Here is a 19,414-nt window from a genome sequence, read left to right as displayed (position 1 = left end):
AGCACGTTCGCCGGGAAATTACCTAATTAAAAAACACCGATTTTGATTAACTTTTTACAGAATGATGATACGATTAATAAATGCAAGACATTTTTTTTTAGTAGCGATGATTCAATTTAAAGGAGTAAGAAGAATCATGAAAATTCAATGTAACTCCGTAAAGTCCTCATATCCTGGAAACTACTTTAGATTAAAAAAAAAAAAAATCCAGGCGCTTTCAGAGAAATGTACTTTTAAAGAGAAATTAAACTACATCAATAGTTTTTTTTACAAAAGTCATACACGATTACAGATTTTCTACTTTCATTGAATTTTTTGCCCCTTGAAAGCGAATTACGCGTGCGAAAAAATATTACTTGGATTTGTTTAAAAAACTGCTCATAAAGGATATATAATATGTAACAGCATTTGTAAATAAATAATTCCTCGTTGTAAAATTTAAGTGCAGGATTTCAATGTGTATTCAGGATCCTCGAAATTGTTGAACCGGCCTTGTCCTACACACGTAGGAAACTATTAGAAATTTCATTCAATGGTTGATAATAAATTACGTATTACCGTATTGATATATCTTTTATAAACAACCGTTTATAAACGCGTTTTTTCCATCAAATCTTCCGTTCTTTCCAATGAAAAATTCCTCCGGCTCGTAATTTTCACCGATCGAACAACTCCGTATTGAAAGTTATTATTTAATTGCGTGACAAACATCGATCCATCGAATATCTATAAATATCAATCATGCGAAAAGTAACTTTATTTATAGTACACGCAACGCATTCGTTAAACTCTTCTATGGCATTTTCCTATTCGGATACTTTGACCAATCAATGTACATAAAATTTGAACGCGAACCTATATAAAAATATTTTTTTAATAACTAAATGTCACGAAAACGACAGATATAGTGCTGCAAGCACGAGCGCAACAGCTTTTCGAATATTCATAGTCGATTAACTTTGATATTAACATACGCAGCGATTTGCAATGTGCAAACGAGTAGAAAAATGTCATTCGCTTCTTTAGGAAGCGGATTTAACCCCCTGCCACTGCCGGAAACCATATAATAATTTATCAATTATTCAAACGTTTGCCCGTGACATTTGATATTTCAAAGCGCACAATTTGCCTACTGACGCGTCGACAATTCAACGTGAAATTCGTATTGCAGACCTTGGTAATTATACTTTCGTGTCCTCGTATCAAAGCAATCGTTCAACCCGCTTGTATCGTGTGATTAAAACGAATCGTCACTGGATCACGTATACCAAATTCGACGAAACTTTTTGGACGATGGAGAAAAAAGCTACGCGAATGAGAAAATCAGAGGAGTGAGAATCATTCGTACCGATTAAACTGCATTCACCGTAATACGATTTCAGAGCGATTAAAACGATCGTAAACGCTTCGTTATGTGTATATGGATGCATCTACGATCGTTTAAACTATTTTCGTAAAACAATAAACCGCTTTGGCTGCTTAAAAGAGACGCGTACAGGTACGGAATGATCTGACGATGATTTAAGGGCGTTTAATACAGTTTCGATACATCGCTACTTTCTATCGAATTATAGAACATCTTTTTGCGTCTCTGATTCGCGATAGGTTTCTGCAACGTATTTGTCATTTTAATACATTCGTCTGCCTTGAGAAAATAACAATTTACCTCGTTCACGTTTGATCAACAAAGTTGCAGTCGAGCAAGTTTTACGCGTTATCCCTTTGTTCGATCGTTAACACCTTAACGACCACGCTAATTTTACGTATTTTGCCTTGGAAATCGATCGAAACGTACTACGCCACGACATTTCATTTTTCCAAACTATTACACTTACTTACGTTTAATCGTTCGCATCGTTGGAAATTTTTTAGTTGATGAAACTTATCTTACTTGAATCGTTGTAAAACGTTTAATTACGTGGATCACCGACGACCACTGTATCAGCGTGTTAACGGGCCGAAGACCTATTTCAACTTTCTTCCTGCTTTTCCATCGCTTCGCAGACATAAAAACGTACGAGTAAATAAGCGTATAAATAGCAACATCGCAAGGCTATATATCGTCGATTATATCGGAGGAAAAGTTGATTGAATTTTCTGACACTAATGAGCGTAAGTAGGTGCGATCTGCGGGACGCGATCGACCCACAAGGGAGACAGCCAAGATACCAACGACCCGATAAAAATAACGTGCCGGCTTTCCTAAAGTATGGTGGCTAATAAAAAATGGATTATGCGGAAGGACGTGAGAAGAACCGTGGATACGGTAAACCGAGAGGAGAGACGAAAAGGAGAACGAACGATGCGTCGTTTGAATTAATGAAGATCGCTTGAATTAAAGTGGCGCGTCTTGTTCAAGAGATTCACAGACGGAAACCTACTTTGAATCTATGACGAGAAGATAGAAATGGAAGCCTTTCCCCGGCTCTCCTCTTCGTTAATGTCACGTAAAAAAAACAAAGCTCGGCAACCAAACAAGATTTGATACACGTGATATATAATAAATGTGTATGTGTGCGCGCGTAAGATCCTTACACGTTCCAAGGTAAGAAATAACTATTATACGAAAGCAAAATGCTTTAGGATCGAGCGACGTAAACGTTTGCTAGATTCTAAAGACTACTACACGATCGTTTGCAGCGATATCTCGTCAAAGTAAAAGAATTAACGTTAAGATACGGATAGAAGAAACATCAAAGTGCAACGTATTTAAATCTTCCACGTGTTTCCTATTATTATCCGTGTAATTTCTACCGTTACAGTTAAAATTCATTTGACGAAAATACCATATTTTTGGAAAGTCTGAGCGTTAATTTCCTGTTTATCGGTTCCATCGTTTGCTCGATTCTTTTCGCGAGAGGTCGTGTAAGTGATAATGGCGCGCGATCGGCCGCGAATTTATGACAACGAAAGTTTCACGTTCGAACTTTCCGACTTGTTATCTCAGTCGTGGAGGATCTTCTCCTGGGTTAACAATTTTCTCGAGAACGAATTCACGGTGGCCGTGTTCCTTCCGCGAGCGAGAATCCTGCCGACAGGCCACGGAATTTCCCTTAGTCTGATTTACATTCGGCCAGCTTAATTGGAGAAACGGCAACGTTACCAGGCCCTCTGCTAGTCTACACTAAATTCCAATCAGTGTAACGCCGGCGTTCTTGCGCACAATCGCGTGTCGTTCCGATCTTGCTCTCGCAAATCTTAATTAATCACTCGTCTTGCCCATTCCGAAATATATCGTTCGAGCATTTCGTCTTCCTATCTTCCCATAACAGCTCTGTTCCGCAATTCGTGGAATAACGATAACGTTGGCCGTGCGACAACGATCAACTTCGTAAATTGAGAAGTAGAGAAAAATGACGTAACAAACGTCATTTTCGTTTTACCTTGAAATTTACTGTTACCTATTTCTGGCGTTATATTTATATACGGGGTGGTTGGTAACTGGTGGTACAAGCGGAAAGGGGCTGATTCTACGCGAAAAAAGAAGTCGAAGATATAGAATACAAATTTTTCGTTCGAGGCTTTGTCTTCGAGAAAATCGACTTTGAATTGTCGCTCGGTACGCGTGCACTTTATCGCGTCTCGTTATAACGGATCTCACTGTAGATCGTTGTCTCGATGGAAAAATGAAAAAAAAATTTTATTCTACATTTTCAACTTCTTTTTTCGCGTAGAATCACCCCCTTTCCGATTGTACCACCAGTTAACAACCACCCTGTATAGTATATAGTAGCCATGTATATAGGAAATGGAATTACTACAGAAACATAGCCAAAGAGAAATTAGCAAAGTACTTAGAAGGGAGGATGAAGTGGAAGGGCGGAAGAATACTGGCAAGATTCAGATGCGGAAACGAGACCAAAGCAAGGGAATACTGGAAAAAAGAAGGGGGAAAAAAGACGCAGACTGTGCAGAAGGAAAGAAGAAGACCTAAGACACGTAATAGAAGAATGTGTAATAACGGGAGGACCAAAAGACATAGGAAAGACGCTGAACGAGACTGGAGAAGGTTTGGCAGAACTGAAAGCAATAACAGAGAAGAGAAGGGCAAACGACAAGGAGGAGGCACAACAAGGAGGCTGAGGACCAAAGTGGCAGTAGTGTTTAGTCATTAATCGATAATTTATAGTTCCTAATGCTTAGTTTTTAGAGGTAGAATAAGCAAGGTAGTGCGATAGAATAGAGTGGAAAAGAGGGGAGGTAGACATGTAAAAAGGGAATTGGATGTAAGAGATGTAAAACCAAAAGTCCGTCCAAAGCCGAAAGGCACGGACCAAACAATAATAAATAATAAATAGTAAATCGAATTACAACTTCAGTTGTAACAAATGAAGAATGAGAAAAGGGCGCGTGTTTGCACGAATCCGCTCGCCAAGATGAAACGTTCGAATTTTTCGTTTTCACAGATAGGATCGAAGTTAGTCAAAATCGAATAAAAGTAAATTTCAAACGAATTTTCATATTATACGAGGTGAAATGCGACGCTGAGGAAACGATTCTTCGGCTGTCTGGCCAAATATTAAAATGCTGTAGCAGAGGATAGAAGTCGTAGCTTAGGTCGACGCTTATGATACGTATACGTATAACGTGATACGGTAGCGTAGGACCGCGAAGCGCGATGATTTAAAGGAATACTCGATCGCGTTAAGCGCATGGAACGTCCAATAGTCATAAATTGATGGTCTCTTAACAAGATACGACGAACCGAAAACTCCTCTTATAAATGTTTTATCTTGTTAGTTGTCCCGAGCTCGGTGACAGTCGTATCTTCAAAGCGATGAATCGCGTCTCGCCACTTTACGTAAGTTCTTTTCTTTCATTCTTTCCGTCGTAAACCTATAAACGTTCCAAAGGCGTTTAATTAGACAGCCTCTTACCGAACGTCATGAGAAAATTACGTCTGGACGCGAGTAGCCGTGAAGTATCGAGCAACTTCAAGATCTCGCTGTGATATCAACCTTCGAATAATTCAGTTGATTTAATAAATCAAAATAATTCGATTAATTAATTTTCATTTTCTCGCACCAAGAATGATATAATAAGACTACCACGATATGTTAATTTTGACTTATGCAGATATTTCACGTTTATTGTGTTCTAAGCTTTTCATTTATCTTCTATCGTCGTATACGGCAAACGATTTTATTTTTTAAGTAAATTTAGTCGTCGTATGAACTTCGCGTAACCGATGATTCGGAATGAAAAGCACGGAAACTCCATAGATATTCATAGGACCTTTACTTGTTGCTGAATGGCATAAGAAAGTCAAGAAGTTAGATCGCATAACAGAGGCTGTGTTGGAAGATTGCGTCCAAGATAAGAATCTCGTGGATTTTTCTCTCGGATTGAAAGCATTTTCTCAGCCGTTTCTCTTTTCTCGTTGCCGTTCCTTGATTCTTCCTTTTCTTTTTTTTTTTCTCCCCTTCGATTTCACTTTTTGGTCCAACTTTTAAGCAACACCGAATTTCTTACTTGTTTCGTAACGTACGTTTCAGTTTCTGACGAGTAGAACACGAAAATTTCAAGGCGAATTTTAAGGCTTTTAAGGTGCTATTATACAAAATTTATACAAATTGTACAGCTTACTCGTATGATAAATTTTTAAAGTAATGCTTTCTGCATCGTAAAACTAACACTTTTAACACTAGAACCACCACATCGGTCGAATCGACTGGTTTTATAATTTTATTTTAAAATTCCTACTTCGTGTTATATTTTTTTCCGCAATGATGTAATGACTTTCGCAACGATAACTAAAAGAATAATATAATGAATTTTATTTTGTTTTTTATGTATTCGATCTCAAAATAATTTTGTATCAAGGCTACTTATACCAATACCAGTCGAAATGACTGGTAATTGTCAAAGTGTAAAAGGGTGCTGCGATCCGTTTATCGAACCCCGATTAACCAGTTTCCTCGTTTTCTACAACTTGCCACGCGTTTTTCAAATTTTTACCGCGTATCATTCGATACGACGATATCAGTTATCGGGAAAATTCCCGATTGATCGCTAGATCTCTAGATGCTAACGCTAGAAATACCACAGCAGTGAAAATGACTGGTTCTACAATTTTATAAATGAGTCGACCCTCGTTTAGGGATCATGGTCCCAGATGGATTAATAATACCAAAAATGTACTACACAACATGGAATTCCTTCTGTAAGAAAGTAATAAATCGATAAATACAAAAATATTCTATTATTACGTATTTTTTAAAGACCAGTCGTTTTCACTGGTCTCGATAGAAATAACTTCGTGTTAACTATCGGTAGTTCCAGTGTTAAATGCTATTCCTTAAAGCTTACCGTACGTTATAGAATATATCAGAAATTTGGCGCGTCCCAAAAGAAAGTTCGGTCCTTTTCTCTCCTTTCCCCCTGTTCTTCCGCGAGGGAAGTCAAACGAAGGAATAAAAACAGAGGAATCTGAGATTCGTCGAGTTACGAGTTAGGTGTCGAGTAGGTGTAGAAGGATCCTTGTGTAAGACGAAGGAAGTTCTCGTGTCTTTTTGTCGGTGTTGGTGTAATGGGATAGAAGGAACCTAGTCAAATGTTCAAAGAGTTTGCGGACGGTATTGCGTTTTCTTGTTTGTAGATTCATCGCTTTGTTATGGCACTCTTAAATCTTCTGGAATGTTGCTCGCGAACATCGTACAACAGTTACAGTTTTACTGAAGACAAATGTTTGGCGTGTCAGAAAGTCAGACAATAGACGAATGTAAATAACACATTCCATATTAATAGAAATCGTTGCTTTTTTATCCGTCTGTTTCTGGTCACTTAAAATATGAATTCGCAGAATGTATAAATTGCTATGTGTAGCGACAGGCACCTATTATAACAATTCATAAAAATATGAATTTATAAATATGTATGCTTTGTGGTAATTTGTCAAATTTACTTGTAAATTTGCGCTTTATTTGTCAGCAAGCGTGTCGCGTTATTTTGTGAGAGAATTTTTTAATACTAACAATTTTCAACTCGTAAAATTCCACTAACGACATTAGTTCGATCGTACAAACTATTTGGACTTACTTTTGCCAAGAAAGAGTATTAGTAGGGCTATCAGTATGAAATCATAATCGTGCAATGAATTTTTATGAAAAGTCAAGTAAATCTATTATTCGTACGATAGTTGATACGTTAAACGCAAGATAAAGCTATAAAATCCATCGATCGACTGAATATAATTTCAATATAAGTATCAATTTTACGTTCTATAGAATATCTTATTAAACAACGCTCGAAATAATAATTTCCGCATTCGCGTAACGATTCGAACGTTGAACGTTTCACGTTCCATGAATTTAGCGCTTATCGAGTACAAATGAGAAAACGTACGAAGTTTTTTACTTCAAGTCGTTCTGGTCGTAAAAACATAGAATGTTCTTTATTTATCACGATTTGAAATTCGAATCAGCGATGCAATATTCAGGAATGCGTCGTCCATGAAAGCCTTTAGAAACCGTGCGCAGCAACAGGATAACGTCGGAAACAATAGCGATACTAGACCTAATGCCTCAAAACGCTTACCGTCGAAATGCTCTAACATTCTAGCCGTATTAGACAAAGTTTCTGGAGAAAATCAATGACTATAGAGCTCTCAAAGTAACCTTATCGCGAATTGTTCGAAACGACAGCGGTGGCATTAAGTATTCGGTCCCTTTCCTGCGCACCTTGCAACTGCTTTCGCTTATACACAAACCTACTACTTCTACCAAAGTGCATCTATCGTGTTGTAGCGCTATACATATAATTCTAGTCTACTTGGTCTACTTAGAGAATACACAATTGCTATGCGTTATCTACGATGGCAGCGATATCCTCGAGACGCAAAACACAGCCGTCAGCCAAGTAAACTGCTCCGAAAATTACGTAGCGTTGCAAACTTATCGCCAATCACTTATGTGCGATCACAGATGACAAATAAAACGCTGCATTCACTTTGTTCCGTCACTATAAAAATTGTGTATAATTATATATGTCGGGTTAAGGTTGGAATTTTGGGCGTTTGACGAACCTTCGCACGAATTTACCATCGTGAATTATAGCTGATATTTATTGGCACAAATATGGTTATTGCAGGAGGCTACAAATAATAACGGCAATCGTGTAATTAACATCAGAGACCAGGTCACACACCGCGGGCAGGATGGCGCTCAGATGTCTTGGAATTTTCATAGTTAAGGTCCTTCGGACCAAACGAGTATCTCTTGTCTTAGGTTTCCTTTTACGTTTATCGTTTACTACGAGTTAACGCGGAAAGTTAGTTTTCCTCGCGTTTGGTATGTTCCGTTAGCAACTTTCTCACGAGGGCGGCTAAAACCCTTCCTGGTCCACCAACCTTCTTATTATCCAATCGGAAACGGCCCTCACTTTCCTAACCAAAATTGTCATCAACAAATCCGATAGTCCCGTGTTCTTAGACACACCCACCCCTAGCTTTCTTCAGACACGGTATCGTCGGTAAAACTTCACTTATTCTGTATCCTTAGAATAGTCAACATATCATTATAACAGTCGCGTACTTAACGTATCATTGTAACTAAGTTTTACATAACGTGGTTGGAGTGAATTGTGATTTATGTTAATTCAGTGTGTATTCCGTTGTGATTGCTGAATTCGTAATGAAGTTTAACTAAAACAAAATTAATAGTTGTGTCACGACTCAGCTATTCTATTTCATTATCCAACCCTCAAGTTCACGTGACAATCGGATGGTCGAGATGTCGATGACAATGAATTCAAGTTCGATAACGAATCCACGGTCAACGGGATGACGAATGCGATGTGATACACGTATGACTGAACGTACAAGTAAAACTTATCTGAGTGAACTAACTTGCAGTCCAAGTGGAACTGCCCTTATATAGTCCTCTCCCCACCTCTCGGGTCGATCTTTGTTTTTATAATTATTCCATACCTCTGTTAGGTACACGTCCCTCCTTTATTAGGACTGGCTCGAACAAGAGGTCGCGAGAAGGGGGTGCAACAGAAGTTAATTCATAAGAGGTTCCTGGCGCACTCCTGTCGATGGTAGGTCGATGGCGTGGGATGGTCATCGTGGAGTTTTAGTCGCTAGGAGTCCGACACTACTCTGCTGTTACGCGATTATTGGAACAGCAAAGTGTCCATGAGGATCTCTCCACGTACAAAAAAAAAAGGTACACGTCCCTCCCGTGACCGTGGCTACGTTCAGTGACCCGTTATGTCACTTCGAGCCCAGGCCCATCGTCGTAAAATCGAATTAGAACATTACAACTATTTCTTAGTTTTGTTACTTAAGCGTAGCTATAGTAAAAGTCTGGACTAGGGTATTGGGGGTTTCCCCAATATTCCAAAAGGGAAGCCCCGATGTCCTTTCATCTCCGACATATATAATTCTTACAATTCAAAATTAATGGAAGAATAGATTGATCGTATTCGGGCATACTATGGTGGGAAAAAGATAGTGCTAGTAGATTTGGTAACGGTATGATCTGTCTCAATATCGTTCGCGTCAACACAAAATCAAGTATGATGCTCCGTCAGTCTATATACACGCAGTCATCATTCGTCACTCACTATTCTCGTTACAACCGCTCCAACGCTCTCTTTTACGCGGACCATCAACGCTGACAACACTCTGACTTCTCAACTAACGACTACCTGTTAATTCGTCTTTCTCCCTTAAGGATTATTCGTCTTAATCCCTTTGTCTTTTCTCATAGACCCACCACGTTGGCGGTTCCGCAACCGTCCGCGATTATGATCGCGTAGGGCCATTTTTCCGCGTAACTATTCGACCGAAAGACCGACCATACATTGATGGGATCGTTGAAGTTTCCAGACCCTTTTGGTCCGTCGGCACTTAGGCTTTCTCGCGACATTGTTTACGCTTCACCCGATATTTCTTAGGCAAACTGTCCGCGATACTGCACTATACAACGTCTAAATAATTATATCATAAATGTGGGATAGTGTGATATCAGGGAAGGACGTGGCGCGAGAGGTAATTTTTTATTAGCGTTGTCAAGATACGTTGACGTTGTCAAAGAGTGTCGCGAGCGTTACCAAGGTATGTTTAGGAAAAAAGCGAGCATGGAAGACGTCGTAACGAGAGTCGAGAGAGTCAGAGTTGAATTTATCGTTGTCGTGTGAAGATCGTTGCGTTGTTGTGTCGTAGAAGTAGCGAGTAACGAATACGTGAAACGGGGTATTATATTCGATTTCGTGTGAGTGCAAGCGATATTGTATAAATCATACTGCTACCTACAAACTAATAATATAATATTCCTACATAAGTTAGAAATATTTAACGTTTACTTTGCTTTTCCTCCATCAATTACCCGAGATTCGTGCCAATAATAGCAATTATCAGCTAGTAAATTTCCGACTGCGTAAAGTAAATGCCGCCACATCGAGTACTAAGGAAACAGATCGTTCCCCATCACGGTCTATCGCACTCCACGTTATAGTGATTTGTCTAGAGCTAAGAAACGCCTACGATCGTGTACCAGCACGCCGTCAGATTGTGTACAGCCCCGTTGACCGAAATGCTGGCAGCGATATTCGGTAAATCAATTGCGAGCCAGTGTACGTTTTCGCATTAGGGGAACAATACGTGACTCGCGAGCCATAAATCTCCATCGAACGAACCTCCATCGTGCGTGTTTTTGTTTGCGATCGGGCCCAAAATAAATGAGCGTAGTCGTAAATGGGACCCATTTATGTTAATCGCGCTACTTCATCGACAACATGAATTACACGTCGCACCTGTGCACTGTAAACTGTACGTAATCGGTAAACTAGTTTGGAAAAAATAAAAATTAGCCGATCGAAGAACGCCAAAGAATAAATTTACAGTCAAGGATAATTTATCATTGAAAAGTGGGATGTTTTTACGAGGCGTGCTCGGCGACAGCCGTGGAATTAGCTTTCTTATGCAGAAACTCCTTGACCCATTTTCACCTTACCAGCTATGGCATTTCTTAGAAGAGGCTAAGCCGCTTTCCTAACCGTTCGCGTGTACACATCGACACACGTACTCGTTTTCTCGCGCTAATGCATTCAGAAGGCTATACCAAGCTACGTGTTCACCCTTGAACGCGTCCTTTTCCTCGATCTGATCAAAATATTTTTAAATTATCCACCTACGTGTCACGAAATCATAAAGAACTCAACAGGGTACAGTTAATTCTCGAACACATGATTTTCGTAAACTGTACTTTCGAATACAGCCGCGTTATTAAAATATAGTGAAGCGCGGTATATTTATCTGGATATAGCGATAGAGAGAAAATAAAACGACGATATCCTCCACGATAGACTTCATTAATCTCGAAGAGAAATAAAGGCGCGTGCAATATGTTACGAGGAAAGCAATTATCCGAAATATCGTAGGAACCGTTCGAAATAAACAGTTTCAATTGTATTCATCCGAACGTTGTGTATTTCTGGTCACAAAGACCTCGAATTGTAGCGAGAAAAACAATTGGTTGTACACAGCCAATTGTACGGCCACAGAGTACACAATCTGTCCATTTGCTATATTGCTAATATCATTAGTATTTCCTAGGTATCGATACACAGCACGCTATTAGCTATTGCTAAATAAAATCGAATATCCATTAATTAATTTGTTCTACAGCAATGTGCAAATGGATTTTTATTCCAAATTTCAAGCTTCGGGCGAACAGCTTTTACTTCCTATATTTGTCTACACCTATCGATGTGTATACGATTCTAATAAAATTATACGGTTACTCTAAATTTAATTCCTCGTTGAAAGTGTCTCACGCTTTACAAACAAAATTGACGGAAATATCTGTAATACGGTATTTTCACGTTACGATTATTTTCATCGAGAAAATTAGAAAACGCGTTCGTAGAGAAAAGAACGAAGTCCATTAAATTTGCATATAAAGTTCTATTAATCCGACAAGGATAATTCATCGCCGCTTAATAATAGCGAATCGCGCCGATAATGTACACAATGTTCAAAACTGAAGGCACATTTTAGGCTTCGACAAAGCCGGCCTGTTATCCCGAGAAAAGCAAACTAACGGACGCGTTATCTGAAACATCGATGCCGGTCTGTGTGGCGCGATGATGCTCGCTACATTCAAGATTTAATTACAAGAGATTTAAGACGGATTTCCGGTAATACCTTACCATTATAAGCGTCGCTGGCTGCACGTACGGACAAGAATTACACGCGTGATTACACCTCTAACGCGGTACGTCGAAATACGCGGCATTATCGGCAAATATGTAAATCAGTATTATCGAATCGCGGAGGAACCGCTAACGAATGTACCCAAGGCATAGATCTACGTTCCTTTATCCTAGCGGGTAATTATTCTGAACAGAGGTATAGTTTTTCACCGATTTATACCTTTCCACGTATAAACCAATTTATCTTCAATACCATCACGTATAGCACGTAACATCGAACGTGAATCGCTGTGTATCTTGAAAACTAAAACCGAACGACGGTTATATTCATAGGAAAACGTTACTCAGAATCACGAGCTTCGTAATATATTCCTCGTCGTATTCTCATCGTATCCTGTTCCGAATAATTACCTTCTACTCTGTTATTGTCGTCGATGCACTCACCCTTCTCTGCTCGATTTCTTCTTCCCTCCTTTCTACTTGCCCCTTTTTCGTTAGCTTGGTTCGCTATTCTCGCGGCTACCAGCCACGAAAGGACGCTCCGATCGTCTCCTCGAGCAATCACGCCAGATTCTTTCATTAACGGCGCATATCCGCGCGTAAGGTTCACTTTAAGGAAGCACGTTCGCGTACTCACGATCGTTTACGTGCCTCCCTTCTTCGAGATGCGAGGACGAATTATCGAGAGGAGGTGGACACGAACGACGAACCACTGTTCTCACTATACACCAAGGGTGCTAGGAATCGCGGCGATAATTTCGAGGATTTGGAAGCACCAGTCCACTCGCGTTCCACGCTCCCTAACGATGCCGACGCTAACTGCGCCTCGTTAAGGCCAGCACGATGACGCGATGACGACACCTGGAAACATCACGTTCTGTAGCACTTGGTTACGCTTAACTCGATCGCGAATTATCGCGCCGGCTGCGATTGCATTTGTTAGCACACCCGTCGCCGGCGACTTGTAACTTACAATTTCGCATATGTAATACACGGTTAAGAAATTTCATAACTATCGCGTACTATCGCTGATGTTATTATCAACGATAAGAAACATTAACGAATAGTATTCATCTTGTAAATTAGTAAAAAAAAAAAAAAGAAAGGAAGAAGGAAATGAGAAAGGTAGAAACTGTACAACAGGATTTATCGCGTTTTCAATGGAAAGAAATAGAAAATTTGAAAATAGTCGATATATTCGGGAGACGTGCGAATAAAATCAAAGACCACGGAGAAAAATACGATACGTTACATTTTTCATGTTTCGGTAATTGAAGTATAAATTTTTTTTATTTAATATTTCACATTCACAGTTTGTCCAATTTGGACATTTGGTAGAATTTTTTAGCTGTTTGATTATCATGTGGGTGGCTACCCCAGCGGGGTACCATCTTCGTGTATGTTAGTTTATATCCTTTATGAAAGTATGAATTAACATCAATTTTCGTACGTATGTCGTGTGTATGTAATGTATTGAGTTGGCAACTAAGTGGTTGCGGATTTTGTCATTAGGTGGTATTGACAAAATCCGCAACCACTTAGTTGCCAACCCAATATATCGATTCTCTGAGCAGGACTATAATTATAGGATAGGAAAATAAGTTTTGCGGTGGGAATAACGTACAAGATGAATGAAATAAAATAAAATTAATTCTTTGAAATTTTCATAGGCTGATATCGAGGGAGAAAGAAAAGCTATCTAGGAGGTAGGCGATGTAGTGGAATATCGAAGGAAAATATGAATAAGAATAATGCGAAACAGAAAAATGATTACACGTCTGTTGTATGAATAAATCGAGTCCAATGTGACGAGAATGGAAAGAACAATCGTGGAACCAGAAATGCTTGAAACATAGATATGCATATCCTATGTACATATACGCGCGTATATGCAGGATAGGAAGCGACTGATCGCGCTTCATCGTATTTCCCTGAGTCCCATTAAATCTTTACGCAATTCTTGGAATATACGAATAAGCCATATATTGTATATATAACAAGCAAGTCTGTCTTAGATGATAATTCGATAGGATTAGTATGGATTATACTAAATAATTGTCGCACATATGTATACACAATTGCCTACAATTATTGAGATACAATTACCAGTAATCCGATCTGTTCGAAGAATATTTCTAAGAACGTGATTAAAGTTTTGTCAAATTTCTTGGAATTTAGGAATATTAGTAAGACAGCAAGACTTATATAATTTAGATTATAACTGAGAAAATTTTGGAGAATTTAATGGAACTAAATGGAACTAAAAGTTTTTAAAGGAAAATTAATAATTGAATAAATTATAAATCTAAATCATATAGAAAATGCTATTTAATTTTATAATAATAATTAAAGATAATAATTTAATATTAAATATACAATAGGATCGATAAATAGAGAAAAAAATAAATTTACGTATCTTTATATTTTCAATTATTAAATTATTTGATCGAGACCATAGAGAAACCGTAAACCATCGTGTCAACTATATCGGACAGAACACGACTGAAAAATTCAGCGAAACGATTCAAAGATGTTTCTCTGCGTTCCAATCAATTTCTCGACTTCTCAACCGTTACAGTAAAGTTTAACCCAATATTTCACCTAATTTACAACCATCATCTTTATCTTTATTTTCGTCAAATTTACATAATAAATCGAACTGTGAAAACACGGCATTGCAGGCTATGTATTCCATGCAACAAATGGAGAAATGAAATAAATATCTTTCTATGCTTGCACTTTCAATTATTGAGCCATCGAAGCTGTTCAAGCAGGAAGCATCGATTCATTTGGCCCTCCATGCTACGCCACATACTGTACATTATACACGCGACGAAAATAGCGTGTATATCGAAACAAGCCCGAAACACCGAGAGATTAGGAGAAATCTTCCGCGGATCATATAAATTTCGCGAAACGCCAGTTTCGTTGTCGGATTACAAGTACGGCTAAACGTGCGCGGCACACGTGTCGACACGATCTCCGTAACGCTGGAAACGATATCGCGTTGCGAATGGATCGAATACACTGGGATTAAACCGATTGCCACCGATATCGACCAGAAATCATTGATATTCCTTATCATTCCTACGTGCAGTTAAAATTGACCAAAATCAATGCAAATGAATAGAACAAAGGAGTAACAGATAGGAGGTATTCCAATACAATTTCGAAAAATAATTTTTTATTAAAAAATTGTATCTCGACGTACGGATTTAACGTAAAAGGATGTTGAAAGAACGAAAACATGAAATCAAATATCGTCGAAATATAGTTGAATTAAAATTGACGGTCGACAGTTGTATAGTAGAAAAGAATCACATTTCCATCGAAGTATTCCGATAAAAACGATACCTCGTGTTTGGAAGTAAGAACCAATGGAAAAAAAATTAGTATGCGTTGCAATCACAGGTGTTCGAAATGCTCCTATCGACAGAAATGGAAAATAGGAAAATACGAAGGAAAGTAAATACGAAATCCGATTTTTCTCGCTTTCGCTTAGCCAGAGCTTTCCATAATGGAAAGTGATCTCCGGTAAAGAAACTTCGATTTATTTACATTTCGAATTTTTATATTTCGATCGTGCTTTTATTTTAGCAAATGAAAAGGGTGTATACGATGTCTAACGTAACATTGCGAGAGAAATCGTGCACGCTAGTAAGAATTTTTTCACATTTTGTTGAAACATTGGATACTCTGTAATCGTTAAAAAAATACGCAAACAACACGGCAGAATTAAACGAGAATATTCCGGAGGTAACAAAGTCCCGGCATTTTGTTTCGAAAGCGAAGACATTCTTCCGATGCAAGACAGCTGCGACATTTCAAGCGAATCTCTCGTAACGGAGCCCGTTAAAATATAACCGTGTAATGCTCGACTGTTTCAGTACGAAGCGCAAAGTTCGTTCTCACAATTAGTAGAAAGTGATACTCGATCGAATCTCTAAATCCTCGGATTAACAGTTCGATGAAAATTTTAATGATATTCGTTGTCAAACAGAAAGCAATATTTTGTCGCACTGTATTGAACATCGTATGCGATATGTGTATGAAAGCGGGACATTGTAATCCTGTGAAGGAAATAACGATAAAGATATAACAGAAAGCAATATTCGATGGATATTACCATATGGACAAGCGAGACGTTAATTTTAAGCAAAACTTTCTTCTTCTCGATTCTTCTCGACGAATCAAAGACACGTGGATCGTCTAGATACAAAAATGTGCTGTAGTCAAAGCACACCATTCGAATCACGTATCTCAACTTCGTTTGATTCCGTACCAATCTAATTTGCTTCGGCCATCAAAACGGCGAAACCAATATATAAAGTGTAAACCACGCGTTAATTAAACCTCCATACGAAAAATCCAATAATGTTTAGTCGGCTGGCGCAGTTTCTCTTTCATTGAACGGAAATCAAAAATCACAAACGGAGAAACAGGTAACAAAGAAACATAAAAGAAAAGGGAAAAAGTACGGGGAAACATAGCGGAAAAGGAAATACAATGATCGGTACCTACGCTAAACAGTGCGTTAATTGAATTTCTATAGAAGAATCTCGATAACTTTTAGTCGAATGACAATTTACCCTTTGTTGCATAGATCGAAAGTGGAACAAATCAAACAACCACGAAAGAAAGAAAACGAAAACAACGGAAAACGCGATAAAGGAAAAGAAGTAAAAGCAAAAAGGGAAACGAACGAGCTTTGAAAAAACCCACTGATTAAATTTTCATAGGGAAACCTCAATAACTTTCGGTGGAGCGGCAATTTCCCCTTCGTTCGATTGATCAAAAATGACGGACGAAGAAAACAAGAACGGGGAAACAAAGAAAATGAAAAAGATAGAAAGTAAAATAGAAGAAAAGAAGAAAGAGAAAGAAAATGGGGTGAATCACGGTTCGTAGTATTCGATGCCACGTCGTTCTGTGTTCCCTTTTAATCGCGGGCCGGCGTTACCGGATAAAGCAACGTGTAATTTGTCGCAATTGGTATTGTTCGGTGTTTCCCGGTTTTCCGGGTTTGCTCTCTTTCTCCGTACAACCTCCTCCCACCCTTCGCTCCTTTATTTTCCCTCGGTTACCCCATTCTTCCCGACGCGCTTTTTTTCATCCACTATATTGCCTTTCTATTTTGCTCGTGCACGATCCACGAATCACGAGATAACGGAAAGCTGGACTGGATGTGGCCCAGTTTTCCACGGTCCAAAGTTTATAATCGACGTCCATTATCGAGCTCGTCATCTTCGAATCGTCTCGCTAAACCATCCACGATGATTCATACAACGGTGTGGGTGCAGATTTCGAGAATTTTGGTTTACACGTACAACGACTCACGAAAGCATTCGAACTCTTAACGTAGCAAATTTTGATGAACGTGTTACGCGTACGAATACGAAACTTTGTAAAATTTTATTCAAATAAATTTTTATTTAAAGCAATATTTTGATATATCTTTTGTTACAAACTTTGTACTGAAAATTGTCATTTTTGAATGCATAACGAGAGCGAACACTTACTTAGTTTCTATGCAAATAGAAAATGCAATTCCTTGTCAAATGTAATTGTTGTAATGCTACAGCGTTAATGGGATTTCAAAACTGTCTCGCATAATACACACAATGTATTCATAAAAAGTTTTCTATGATTATTCAAATACTTTAATCAGCCACTGTATTTCTACCCTTAAAAGTATCACTCTCATTCAAGTATCGCGAGTGTTTTAATTGTGGACAATTAAAATCCAACAGTAGATCACACGAATGACCGCGAAGAAAAGCAAATCGACTGGGAATTTCTTAATTTTTTGACTTAACGAAAGTTCTGGGCAAATGAAACGAGTTTGAAATATCTCAGAAACAATTTGTGAGAACGTTTGACGTTCTTTCGAAAGAATCATTCGATGACATAATTAGATACAATTACGTTCTTTCTTTTTACTTCTTACAGAATTTTAATTACGTTTCGAACTTCGACTCAACTTACACGCATACGAGATCCTTTCGAGGAGTTTGATTCGATCACTAGTGTCGAGAATCACGAATCGTGAATTTTGTACACTCTTCGAAATCACAACACCTATCGTTCCTCACTGATACATTCCACCAAGGTACATCCGTCTTACGACTTGTCAGTCGAAAATCGGGTCATTTACTTTTTGTCGCACGATCGACAGAATCTCGTCACATATCATCAAAATTTTCCATATTCGTCAATACAAACACTGTTCGCACTTCGTGAATACCTTCCTCGACCCATAAATCGATCGTACGTATTTCGTAAAATAAAAAGTTAATCTCACTATCGATTAACTTGTTCGATCTCTTACTTCGAACTTATCCAAACTTATCGAGGATCAAACAGTTCGAACGAAACAGCCTACGGCGAGTTTACGAGGGAAGCATAAAACGAACGGCGAAAACGCGACGAGTAAAGAAACCACGCGGGTCGAGGAGCCGAAAATTCGAAAGATGGACACGGAAATCTCAGCGCAATGTAATTGAGGGGAAGTTTTTTGGAGAAACGGCTCGCTCGCCGGCTACTCGTTAGGACTTCGCCTACGGACTGCCGGGCGCCGCGGCAAAAGCTACGGCGCAACACGCCGACGCATCAACCCCCTTAGAACCCTTGGCCCCTGTGTCGCACCGATACCAACCAATACCAACGTACGCCAGCGAGCGTCTCCTCGTCGCGATGATCCCTGAGTGCTATACGTATACCTGTAGACAGTGGTACCCGATGCAGTTTGATGTTCAACCCAACAACGATTCGTCGATCACGCGTCCCGTTGCTCATCGATCTTTCCATTGATGTTACGTGTCCTGTTCATCGACGCAGAATTATCGTAAGGGGGTTGTATGATTGGCTGTAGTATTGTATTAGCATACATCGACTCACGAACGTACATGAAAATGCATCGTAAATGTATTGTTTTACAAATTTTAGCAATTTTACTTTAATTTATTTTTATGCTTCTATCTCTATATATATGTTAATATTAATCTTCCCTCTACTTTCGTTATTCTGTATATCAAAGGGTACTCTATTAAGGCTCGTTCAAATATAAAATAAATAAAAAAAAATTGTTAATAACGAAAATTCTGCAAATTATCCTTTAGTAGAAGATGAAGATGAAATAATTAACATATATTGAATCACGAAAGTACGTGGAAATGCACAATTCTTTTAACGAAGTAATAATATGTCAACCTACGATCCGATAACAGAAAATTTGCTACACAGTAATTTTTGTGTG

The 19,414-nt window shown here is 38.6% G+C and overlaps 1 protein-coding gene across 1 annotated transcript in view; it reads right to left on the bottom strand.

Annotated features, from left to right (window-relative positions):
* The window catches only part of LOC117213970 (peroxidasin-like), a 343,899-nt gene extending 325,160 nt beyond the window's left edge, over positions 1 to 18,739 (bottom strand). Inside the window, exons 1-2 of the mRNA XM_033459723.1 lie at positions 18,145 to 18,739; positions 12,604 to 13,020 (exon numbers count right to left, since the gene is read on the bottom strand). The gene's annotated coding sequence lies outside the window, so the exon portion shown is untranslated. The remainder of the gene's footprint in view (positions 1 to 12,603; positions 13,021 to 18,144) is intronic.
* Between the last annotated feature and the right edge of the window lie 675 nt (positions 18,740 to 19,414).

This window comes from Bombus bifarius, unplaced genomic scaffold, assembly GCF_011952205.1.
Source record: "Bombus bifarius isolate JDL3187 unplaced genomic scaffold, Bbif_JDL3187 scf7180000009145, whole genome shotgun sequence".
NCBI classification, from domain to species: Eukaryota; Metazoa; Arthropoda; class Insecta; order Hymenoptera; family Apidae; genus Bombus; species Bombus bifarius.
The sequence above is the reverse complement of the archived record's forward strand: the minus strand, read 5'-3'. Positions and strand labels throughout refer to the sequence as shown.